The sequence below is a fragment of the Notothenia rossii genome (genome assembly GCF_949606895.1).
Source record: "Notothenia rossii genome assembly, chromosome: 12".
Lineage (NCBI taxonomy): Eukaryota > Metazoa > Chordata > Actinopteri > Perciformes > Nototheniidae > Notothenia > Notothenia rossii.
Window position 1 is genome coordinate 8,637,362 of NC_136911.1, and position 13,140 is coordinate 8,650,501.

The window sequence follows — 13,140 nt, forward strand, 5'->3', positions numbered from 1 at the left end:
GCACCTAGTTAGGATGCCACCTGGGCGCCTCCCTAGGGAGGTGTTCCAGGCACGTCCAGCTGGGAAGAGACCAAGGGGTAGACCTAGAACCAGATGGAGGGATTATATCTCTTCTCTGGCCTGGGAGCGCCTTGGGATCCCCCAGTCAGAGCTGGTTGATGTGGCCAGGGAAAAGAAAGTTTGGGGCTCTCTGCTGGAACTGCTACCTCCGCGACCCGACCACGGATAAGCGGGAGAAGATGGATGGATGGACCCCTGACTGGCATATAGCTACAGTGTTTTCTTTAAAACTGCAGGTTGTCATTTAACGTCAAAATAAATAATTGAAAAGCAGATGTACAGTAATACAGTATATTGAAGCTGTGTGTGGCTTCAATATAGATCAGATCTTGAAAAGGGGTTTTTCTAGAAAAATATAGTATGAGGGCAATACTGTGGCGCTGATCTATAAGAACTATCAATTCTCGCGAGAACATGACGCCTGTATACAAGATGGTGCCGCGAACGTCAACATCAACGTGACGTCCGAGTTCCGTAAAAACAAAGCTGTCTACAGTATGCCGTCTGTCGGCCTATTTGACACGGTTTTCATACTTTTGGAGTAATAATACAGTTTTTGATGAACAGAAATATTGATTTCTGCCATCACTTTCAAATACGGGGAAATACGGGGAAAATCTGCATTTTGGTCGCATGCCGAAAGTAAGAGGGCGTTTAGACAAAACCCTGTTGTATTTGTTTATATTATTGTTATAGTACGTGTGGATAGAAAGATCACAAGCACATACAATGGAGTCGACCTTAGCTTCATTGTCTAAGCAACTCAACTGGTGGATTGGACTGGACCGACACATGGTTATGACATCACCAACAGATATTTAAGGCCACAACATTAGGAGGCCTTTCAGCTGATACTGTACAGTATATCACTAAAGCAGTGCAAATGTACTGGGAACATTTGGATGAAATCAACGTATATGCCCAGGTCATTGGGTTCAGGGTAGGTTCCCACTTGGTTGGTTAGTAAGCCTGCTTTAGTTCTGCTGGCGTTGGGGGGGATAGACGCTCACAATGTTCTGAAAGACTTGTAAAAGCTGTCTGGTTCATGTGAGGATATGTTGGCCCCACCTTGACCTGTTTACTAGATAAAAGCCTCTAAATACCCTTCAGCTGGCATAATCTGTTCTGCTAGACGGGTCGCGTTGCCCCGGCTCCTTCTTCTCTTTGCCTGGAGATAGCAGCTGGTTCTACTCTTTGGAGACATTCAGCACGCTTAAAACAACAAAAGAGATATTCCCTCTCTCCTGCCTTCACCTCCTTTATCCTCTGTCTCCCTCGCTTCATCTCTGCTGTAATTATTTCTGTGAGAGTGCATTCTAAGAGGACGTCTGAGTTTGGCACTGCCTCTTTTGCTAATGTTCGGAAAGCTCTAATTCAATTTGACTTTTGTTTTAGAACTTCTCCAGGAAGACATCAGGGGCCCTTGGTTTCTACATTCCCCTGTCTCAGGATGAAAGTAGCAGCTGAAAACAGGAGAGGAGAGCGTGGGCAAGGTAATAAAGACCAAGGAAGGACAGGGGAGGAGGGAGTTCTAGGCCTGTTTTTGGAAAGGGGGGTGAAGAAGAACACGTGGATTGAGATGGAGATGGACGTTGAGTGGAAGATTGGAATGGAAAAGCTGTGAGACGGGTAGAGAGAGTGAGAACAGACAAAGAGGGCGACTTGTTAAGTGTAGTGAGAGAAGAGGCTGGTTCCCTGTCCTCCCATCATTAGGGAGGGGGTGCTGAATGAAACTCTTAACTTGGTGTGCTTCCAGCGTTTGGGCGCTGCCAATCCAATCAGAAAAAGCATGAGAGAGTTATATTGCTCTTTGGAAATAATGAGGCATCCTTGTGAAAGGCACGAAAAAGAGAAAGAGACAGACAAATGCAATTAGGAGATGACTTTTCCCCCGAAACATCTCTGTTGTTCATCACTTTAACAAAGACCAGCACACCTCTGTTACTGTTATACTTAGTCTTGGTTATCCTATGTTATTCTTAAGGAATCCAATTGAAGTAAGTTCAAACTGTTACTGTACTCTCATGTATTCCTTTGGTTTGAATTAGTATTTGTATTGAAGTGGTACAATAGATCTGATCGTACTTTAACTGCAATAGCATCATTTTTGTCCTAATAAAGTATAATTAATGATCCCTATGCAAAAATGTTTACTTAACGTTTGTCACAGGTCCTATTTCTAATGAATGTGAGCGGGTCGGCTAAAGTGTAAACTGGGGGGAAAAACTAAATTGAATAGTTGAGGACTAGATGAGACGTTAAATGTGAAGCGAGAGCTAGGGGACAATGAGCTTAGCTTAGCATAAAACAGGGTCGGAAAAGGTTAGCCTGGCTTTGCCAAAGTTAAACCAAATCTGTCTACTAAAACTTCTATAACTATAATTCACTATAAATATAGTATATCATAATATATTATGTTGAAGGGTAACAGTAGCTCAGTCTTCCATCCTTCCATGTTGTATCTTGTTAGTTTGGAATGTCAAAATGACACATTGTAGTTTTGCTTGGAGAGGCACGCTAGCTGTCTTCCCTGCTTTAGCTGCGTTTAAAACAGATATGAGAGTGGTATTAATCACCCAATATCCCTTTTGCAATATATATACAATCATATTAATAACAAATGTTGCAGTACTTTTTAAATGTTATATAGCAGAATTGTGTCTTACTTCTACTTCTAGAAGAGCAAAACATTTCAATGTTAAACATACTCTTTTTGCCATCCACTTCTTGGTCAGCACACACAGCAAAATCGGTAGTGTTAATTTGAGTTAAAATATCTGGTGTTAACTATTCAGAGTTAACAAGTGTTGATTTGAGAGTTATTTTAACACTCAAAGTGCTGAAAAGGCTCTGTAGGTGGTGTTATTTCAAGGTGTCAATACCCAACACTCATTTGGAGTTAAATTCTACATCCGGTTTTTGCGCGCTCTTGGGCATGAAGAAGTCAGATCGTGTGGACTCCAGATCGATGAGGACGGTTGACAAGGTAAGAGAACCACCATACATATCAGTTTAAGGCTTCTATTATTTATATCCTTATTCAATAGTTTAGCCTAAACCATTTTTTAATAAGTGGGGTACGTTATTAATCTAAAGAATACTAAATGTGGCCAATGCAGGATTGCATACCAAACTGTGTTGAAGGCGGTGATTCATTAGCCTTAATAAAGCTCACCATCTTCCACAAGGTAATATTTTACTACAGTGAAAATAAATGTGTATTATATTAGTGCTTAACACTGCATTTAATGTTTTAAAAGAAATGCTAGCCAGTGTTTTATGCCCATCGAATGAAAAGGGGAGGGGGTGTCTCTTTACATTTACGTTATTTCTCTTTACGTTACAAGTAGCAGCAGACACTGACCAGACCTACAGCAGCATCTTCGTTCATCCTTCCTACAGGGCATTCTTAGAGGTAAGTAAGGCATTTAACATTTGAAATTATTATAATACATGATGTTGTTAATTAATAATCAATTACAATGTTATAATAAACTAATTATGAACGTTTATAATCTCCCGCCAGTTCGATGCTAACATGCTAAGCTAACGGATTAGCTAGTTATAGTAATACTCACTCATTATAGAAGTAAGTTCAATTATTATAATGCATGAAATTATTATAATACATGATGTTGTTAATTAATAATCAATCACAATGTTATAATAAACTAATTATGAACGTTTATAATCTCCCGCCAGTTCGATGCTAACATGCTAAGCTAACGGATTAGCTAGTTATAGTAATACTCACTCATTATAGAAGTAAGTTCGATTATTATAATGCATGAAATTATTATAATACATGATGTTGTTAATTAATAATCAATCACAATGTTATAATAAACTAATTATGAACGTTTATAATCTCCCGCCAGTTCGATGCTAACATGCTAAGCTAATTCATTAACACAGTGGCTCAGTCATGAAGATTTGGTTCTAAAGGTATAAAGATGAGAGTATCAATAACTATATTTATAAAAGTATACATGTAAAGATGAGAGCATAAATAACATTAAAGGATAATTCCACTATTTAACACCTTGAGTCCCATTTGTAGCTTGTTTATCAAGAATAAGAGTGGTGGACACCATATTCTGAACAATTGCTCCTTTCTTTTCTTTTTGACTGTTTTTGCATGACCACCTGGCTGCTACAGACAGGGTTCCATTGGGCACTCTCCAGTGGATCCTTAAAACAACACTAAACGTTCATTAAAAAAAAATTGCAACTCGCCGAGTGGTTAGTGGTGTTCGTGGGTGTTCCGAAAACAAGTTGTGTTGCGTTGTGATTTATTTGGCATTTTGTAAAGTAAATAGTGCCCATTGCTTTCTGTTAGAAGACTAATCACTTTCACTTTCACAATCATTTACTTTATTTACAAAATGCCAAATAAATCAAGATATAAAGTTGTCAGGTGGTCCAGCAAAAACAGTCAAAAAGAAAAGAAAGGAGCAATTGTTCAGAATATGGTGTCCACCACTCTTATTCTTGATAAACAAGCTACAAATGGGACTCAAGGTGGTAAATAGTGGAATTATCCTTTAACTCATTTTTGTTCTTTCACCCCCACCCCTTTGTTGCAGGCACTCCAAATGTCGGGTCTAATGTGTTGGTTCTCTTTCTAGGGCCTCAGTAAGTCTTGTGTGACGTGCCACTCACTCACTCACTCACTCACTCACTCACACTCACACTCACACACACACACACACACACACACACACACACACACACACACACACACACACACACACACACACACACACACACACACACACACACACACACACACACACACACACACACACACACACACACACACACACACACACACTCACTCACTCAGATAGTGAGATTAATGTTTGTCACAGACTTTTGTGGATTCTTTCTTTTGGGGGGGGGGGGGGGGATTGTTCAATGTGGTTGCCAAAACATCATTTTATTTCAAGGACCACTGTGTTAAAGGATATTTCCACTATTTAACACCTTGAGTCCCATTTGTAGCTTCAAAATTGTTGTATATTGACATTGCATTTCTAAATGTATTCCAGGTGCAATTTTAGGACAACATGTTGCTGAAAGTGAAATACCGGAATGTGAAGAAGTACATCAGTTGGCACTCAGCCATGACCTATGTGGACTTCATCAGTAAAGGCAAGAACTTTATGATTGATGCCAAAAGACATGGGCCATGATTCTATTGCTGTCAGTAGGCATTTTCTCTGTGTATCCCCCTTGCATGTCATTCCAAAGACATATCTGTATGGTTTTATGAAAGAAAGTAACTGAACTTAAAAATGATCCTACATTGCCATCCTTGTATGCAATGGTACTGGTACCTTAATGAGACACCTTTGCCATTGACTGCAAAGTATAACAGTAATATTGTATACAAGGATGGCAATACACTATATTGGGTCAGATTTCAGTTAGTCATTGCTTCTCTTTTTTTACAGTCAAAGAAAAGTTTGGGCTTCCTGATGCCTCTGAGCTTGAGGTGTTCGATGATACGGACACAGCAGTTGACGAAGACATTATTGCAGAATTATTGGAGTCCAATCCGGGTCTTTGCTTGACAGTTCGTGAAAAAACTTCAGATGAAGGTATGAGTCTTGTGCTGTCAATGAAGAGTACTTAACATACGTATGTACATCATGCTTTTGCTCTTCGGTACAGCTGGCAATGGACTGACAGTGTGAAATTAAGCTAAATACAGTGCACAGCAAAAATGAGTACACCCCTGTTGAAAAGTAACGTTTTGAACAATATTTTAATAAACACACGTTATTCCCGAAACATGCATAGACTACGTTTAATACAACATCTATTAAGCTTACAACAGAAAAGTAAGGTCAATAATATAACTTAAATGACATTTGTCCATTTTTGTGAAATTATGCTGGTGCAAAAGTGAGCACACCCCTATGTTAAACTCCCACTCCCATTGACCTTTTACATTTTGAGTCTGCACCAGGCTAAAAGAGATGCGTGTGTGAGATTTGACTGAAATCCTATGGAGTGTATCATGATCTGCTTCAGTAGTCACAGTACATGTTGACAAGCATGTTTCTTTTGGTGAAATTCAGCTTCCTACTGTTGATGGCATCCATACAGCCCCAAACCATGTCACTCCCACTACTATGCTTGACTTTAACCATGGGGCACTTTTTTTGTACAAATCACTTTTTACCACCACACATGCTTGACACCATCTAAAGCAAATTTGTTTATCTTGGTGTCATCAGATCACAGGACATGGTTCCAGCAATCCATATCCTTATTTTGTTTATCTCTGATGAGACGATGATAAACAAATTTGCTTTAGGTGGTGTCAAGCATGTGTGGTGGTAAAAAGTGATTTGTACAAAAAAGTGCCCCATGCTTGAAGTCAAGCATTATAGTAGGAGTGACATGGTTTGGGGCTGTATGGATGCCATACACAGTAGGGAGGCTGAATTTCACCAAAAGAAACATGCTTGTCAACATGTACTGTTACTACTGAAGCAGATCATGATACACTCCATAGGATTTCAGTCAAATCTCACACGCATCTCTTTTAGCCTGGTGCAGACCAAAATGTAAAAGTTCAATGTAAGGCAAGGATGAAACGCACAACGATGAGCTCCCTTTTAATGCCTTTTCATTTCATAATGTTTCGGGCCAACACAGCCCGTTCTCAGACACTCTATGGGAGTTTAACATAGGGGTGTAGTCACTTTTGCACCAGCATAATTTCACAAAAATGGACAAATATGTCATTTAAGTTATATTATTGACCTTATTATTCTGTTGTAAGCTTAACAGATGTTGTATTAAACTTACTCTATGCACGTTTTGGGAATAACTTGTGTGTTTATTAAAATATTGTTCAAAATGTTACTTTTCAACAGGGGTGTACTCATTTTTGCTGTGCACTGTATACAGTACTTCGTTGCATGGTAATCGATGCACACTATTGAGAATTGTTATAGATATGGTATGTAGGATTGTGGCCCGAGTCAGCATTGCATCTATGCTGCCCATTCCCAAATTAGAACTTTTCAGGAACATTAAAAACACTAATAATTACTTGTCTTGTACAAAATTGCATACTCTGCCTTTAAGAAATTGGAATGTTACCACAACAGCCCATGTCAAAATGGATACTATGACAATCATTAATCAAAGGGTGTGTTGTACAGTTTTCTTTCCTTTAGACCACTCAACACCTTCTACTTCAGATACTGCATGTTCACTCACGGACACCTTGTCCCTTTCGTCGAGTGACAGCGACCTAAGAGAAAAGGGCATTTCTACAGGCCGTAGTAGATTGAACATTGAAGGTAGCCCATCTGCGGTGAAGGCTCCCCTGTCAGACACCGCAAAAGAGGTAACATTTTAAGAGAACTGTCATGTGGTGCTTGACAATTTACATGCTCTGATGTTTAATGATGATAATTACTTTTGTGTATTTTGTGTAAGCAGATGGTCAAAAATGCCTTGCTTCGGAAATCTGGAGGAGAGGACATTCTTGAAGAGTACAAATCAGAAAACTCACTGAAGCACCGCACCAGGAGGCAGCTTGTCAACATACTGGCAAGTGACATGACTGAGAGACATGGGTAAGACCTAGCAATTGAACTTTGAGATTAGATTGGGTTTAGATTTGTGCAACAATGTTGTCCTGCCTGTCAGTACTAAGTACATTTCTTGTCTTGTCACTGTAGCCGGATTCCCACCCGTAAACAGAGGGAGAATTATGCGCTGGGAATCATTACACTTTTTCCTGCACTTAAGGATCCTTTCTCACCAAAAGGATATGTAAGTTTTGCATTGATTGTGAGGAGTCAGTAGGAAAGTTTTCATTGGAAGATGGCTAATCCAAATGATAAGATGGTTATTATTGCATTATATTTTATTCATAGCAACTGAAGAAAGCCACTTTATTGAAACTGGAGTATGCTATGAACCTGACTTTATTTAGGTGATTTTACTTATGTTTCCTTTTGCTGTGCCCGATGTAAGACTATTTTGATGTTCTTTCATTTTTTGCAGGAGCATTTTTTTGATGCAGAGAAAGGCACTGGATATTTGGCGTGGCGCCTGAAGACAATGAGCAGGACTACAGCGAAGAGGCCAGCTAAGGAGCCATCAGTGCCTAAAGACCAAGGGCCAAAACGGAGAAGAGAAGTGACAACACTGCCTGAGCAGCTTGATGGTGACGACTGCAGGGAAGCCATTTCGTTCCTTAGTCACACCCCTGAAGAAGCAAGTGTGCTGGAGAAAATGAAGATGACGTTTCAATATCGGCAGGACTTGGTGCATGACCCAGAAAGTAGCGCAGATGTCTTCAAAACATTCCCACGTTTTCTGGATGTCAAAGGACTGGTGAGTAGAACATATCTTTCTTTATAATATGCAATATACTTCAGCCTTAGTGTCAATGATTGTGTCCTTTGTGTGTAGTTTTGAAATCTTTGTTCTAGCGATGGTTAAATCAGTTTTAATGCAGCATAAGTGGTACCAAACCCTGATTCAATATTGTTATTCTTTATGTGGTTAACAGGTGAATCAAGACTTCAACCTGCTGTTTGGTGCTGAAACAAGTTCCAAGTTGCTGAACAAGTGGGACACAACATTCAAGCTGAAGATCATCAAAGAGGCCACCCAGCTGACTCAATCAACTGATCTGTGTCGTCTGTTAAAAGCGGCTGAGAGGCAACCAGAGAGTAATGGTATAGAGAGGCGAAGTCCCTCCCCTTCCGGGAGCCTCCATGGGACCCCGGAAGCGGAAAATTATACATTGAATTCAATGGAGAGAGAAAACGTATCTTTTGATCCCGTTTGAATTGTGCCACGAATGACACATATGATGTTTGTCAATTTAAAAGAACATTTTGCAAGTCAAAAAAATTAAAATGTGTCGTAAAACTGTGAAGTAACACATTTTTTTATGTTAAGCCGCTCAGTGAACTACATGTCTCTGGTCCCGCACAATACGCGTCACCAACACAAAGATGACCGTCACGTTGGAACATTTCACCTCATTCTTTCAGAATGAGAATACAAGTATAAAACGAGGTGAAAATCACTACAAGTCTGGGCCCGTTGGGAGCTGTACATACACGAAAGGGGAGTTAGTCGGTTCTGTAAGAGCCAGCATGCGGGACCGGCTTTACAAGGTTTCGGTGAGTAACATGAGTGCAATGTTTAACGTTAATGTCAGTCAATAAGGAGGAGAATGAAAAAGAAGATGATGAACCACAGACCCGGCATATAATGACTGCAGTGTGCAGGGCTGTGTTAATTTATGTTACTGTTATCAATAGCATTAGTTGACTGAGAAAACCGTCAAGAAAAAAAGTTTAGCGATGTTACGAGTCGACTAGCATAATATGAACCACGGCTGTGATTGACAACCTGGACAGCCAGTCAGAAGCTAGAATGCCAACCTAGAGAGCCAATCAGAACCTAGAACGGGTGTACTGTATACGGGTGTGTATGCTGTGGATAACATTAGTGTTCACAAGAACAAGGTATACTCCCGTGTTTTGTTTTAGTTGCTCTTCAGATTGAAGCGGCCAGTTTTATATCGACTATATGTGTGATCTCCTTTTTACATCTCGTTGTGTCATTTGAGTTTATTTGCTGTGTGTAGATTCAAGGATTTTGGTTATCTTGTCAATTTGTTTGGTTATCTAGGCACAGCTGTGTGTGACTCCCTCTGGTACACTGGTATGTGTTTTCCTAATGTAGAGAGCATTGATTAATTCATAAACTACACACTGAGTCTAGATCCTGACCAAATCCTTTTTTGTTGATCAAATGTTTTTCAAAAATGTAATACACATTTAAAAAAAAATACAATGTACAATCACAACCAATACAACACAAATTACAAAAACTTCAGAAAAAACAAACAATAACAACAATCGGACAAGAGGACAAAACAATGGAAAAATAAACCCTCCCACCCCCAGATCTGGACCATCCTTGTATTGCTCATTCAATCTATTATAGCATGTTAACAAACATGGTACTTACTTTATTTGTACAGATCTACATGGGAGACGATGGCGCGATGCAGAGCGCTGTCTGTGGTTGTGCACGGGGGATGTACAAATGCAGCCACGCTGCAGCATTGGCAATATTTGCCATGTGGCAGATCAGCTCCACAGAAGTTGAGTGCCAGTGGAGGAAGCCTGGCACTTCAAAAGTAGTCCAGCCGGTGTCTCAACTCTACCAACAGCAAGAGGAGACATACAACCCACTGGCCAGAGACATCGCCACTGAGGAAGTAGACTGGTTTAGGTCTGCACTGAGGGGCGCAGCGTGGCATGGCATGGCTTTTGTCACCTGAGCCAGAGCTGCAGCCTCAACATCAGGCCATTTTCAACGTGCCGGAGCTGGTGAAGGAGCATGGGGGTCGGGGGCTTGAGGCAATTCTTGCCTCAATGCGACTGAGCAGAGACCATTAAGCTGCCATCCAGACAGCCACCGTAGGACAGCAGACAAATCCTCAGTGGCAGTTACACAGGCAGGGCAGGTTGACAGCCAGCAATTTTGGTGCTGTGCTGAGGTCGGGACTTTCATCCACTCCATGCGCGTCCCTCATGAAGAGGGTGCTTGGGGGGTACAATTTAGACGGAGTCATGGCTGTCAACTGGGGAGTTGTAAACGAGGTGTGTTTGGCCTTTTAAGTGTGACACATATGTAGTGATAAATGCTTCACCTGACCACTGTTCCTAAATAAAAAAAGTTTTCTGCATCGTCAGTCATTTTTTCCAAATAATTACCAATATTTCACAAATTCTTCATGTCAACTTAAGAGCACAGCTTTGTGTCAGCTTTGCTTGGTTCATCTTACTGGGGGGCAGCTACATGGATGTCGGTGCAGTCCACAATCATTTTGCAGTTGAAGGCAGAATGAATTTATTATTGACTCAGAATGAAGCACAACTTCATGTCATACAATACATTGACTTTATTTGTAATTGTGTCAAAAAATAAAGCATTTATTAGCAAGCAGGACCTGCAGGAACAGAGAACGGTGATGGATGGAGCTGGGAAGAGAGAAGAATAAAGAAAACAGATCAACTTTATTATCGGATATTAATTCAATTTCAAAACAAGTTGCCGCTCCTACAGTTTTCTAGTATGTAAAGATGATTTCACATGACCTATGCAAAATATCACACTCAATACATGTGTCTCTCTGGGGGGTGCATTGTGCCTTTGATGTATATAAATAATATACCATAACCAAATACTATTACGTACAGTGGAAATCAGGTTGCCAGAGCAGGTCAGTGTGCATGTTCCTCAGGGTCTCAGCAGTTACAGGTGAGGTAAAGACAATAAGAGAAAAAGGTCAGTAACAACACTTTAAAGTAACAACACTGAATAATTATCTATTTTAATAATTTTCTCTCAGTAATCACTCAACTACTGTCTTTCCAACAAACAGCTTGACTCACCCTCACTGTCATCACAATGACACATGTCCAGAAGCATGTCATGCAAAGCTCCCTGCCTGCCTGCCTTCCTTCGAATCTCCCTGAACTGCTTCCTTAGCACCCGGTGGAGGGCGCAGTAGGCTACTCTTCAAATGTTTCACGAAATACTTACCATGATGACTACTCTTACTGTTTAACATTTTGGTGTACTTCATGTAATAAAATAATAACTTCATGGTAAGGCTACTAAAAATGACAAGGCTAAGTAATGTAATGCTAACTAACGTGCTCGCTACTCGTCGCTACAAGCTAGGTAGCTAACTTGACTATGTTCCATGCACAACATGTATATTACCTATGATATTACCTGATATGTCTGATCCAGCGACTCCTGGTCCTTTCATAAGACGGGAAGCGATAGAACGAGCAAGTGGTATGATCACTTTTGTGATTACAACATGGTACAAAAGCACACAGGCATCTTGTAAAAGTGAATTTATTGGAACAATCTCTTATATTTATTGGAGGGAATAAATCAGTTATGAAATCTTCTTTTTCGCTTTAATTACGAGTCGCAACCACTTGGAGCATTATCGCCTGTGACATCACATGCGCGACCCAGAATGGGATTTGGGATTTGTAGTCTTTGTAGTCGCATATTTTTCATAGTCTTATATTTCAACAGTTTTACGACAAAATGTGACTTTTTTGACATGGAAATGATTGTTTAAGATTGACAAACATCATATGTGTAGTTCGTGGCACAATTCAAACGGGATCAAAAGATACGTTTTCTCTCTCCATTGAATTCAATGTATAATTTTTCGCTTCCGGGGTCCCATGGACCGGAAGTAGATGGGCGTGACTTCGCCTCTCTATGCTGGCATGCAGTGTTTTTACAGTATAAATAATACCTGTTCAACCCATTGATGCTGCGTAGAGCAACATTGACCCAGGTGCCTGAAGCTGCATGGACGCAGCATTCGGGCTCATGAGATTTGAGGTTTGAGGTTGTTGGTTAAAGTGTTTTTTTTAAGTTTGGTATGTTAGAGCTGAATGAACACATTCTGATGCAAGATGAGGGTCTTAGCTTTTAAATGCTTATCATTTCATGTTTATTTCATGTCTTCGGAAGCTGAGGCTGAGGGCACCTTTTCCCAAAAAGGGTTATGTAGCAGGATTTTTGCAGGTGCTTTTTTTTATCATCTGTTTTGCAGTCATGCAGCAGCATAGATGAACATCTAAAAGAAAGAGAAGGAAAACAGCCATTCATCCTTGCGGTTGGCCGTACCCGTAACAAGATCGACACCTACTACGTCGCCGTTGACAAACGGCTCATTCCATGCCATGCTACCAGCTCACTGAGTGCGTTTGACGAACTTTTTAAATGTCACTACGTCTTCAACCTCTCGTATGATGAGTCCCTGGTCCATCTGTACACGTTTGTACAGACCACTGTATTCAACATCGATGTTACCTCCACGGAGGAGTCACCACGTGTCCGTGAGTTGCGTGCCAAGATCTTGAATGACAATGTTTAAATGTTTTATCTGTCAAGCCTTGCATACCACCAGTAAGGCCTTAATAAGCCACTTGCGGATAGGACACAGTTTTTACCCAAGCACCAAGTTCAAATTGTCTTGTT

At 40.4% G+C, this 13,140-nt stretch overlaps 1 long non-coding RNA gene across 1 annotated transcript; it reads left to right on the plus strand.

Annotated features, from left to right (window-relative positions):
* Positions 1-8,833: 8,833 nt before the first annotated feature.
* On the plus strand, positions 8,834-10,807 carry LOC307026258. The gene is made up of 2 exons (XR_013804364.1): positions 8,834-9,575; positions 10,097-10,807. It is a non-coding gene; the product is annotated as an uncharacterized lncRNA (long non-coding RNA).
* The last annotated feature ends 2,333 nt before the right edge of the window (positions 10,808-13,140 follow it).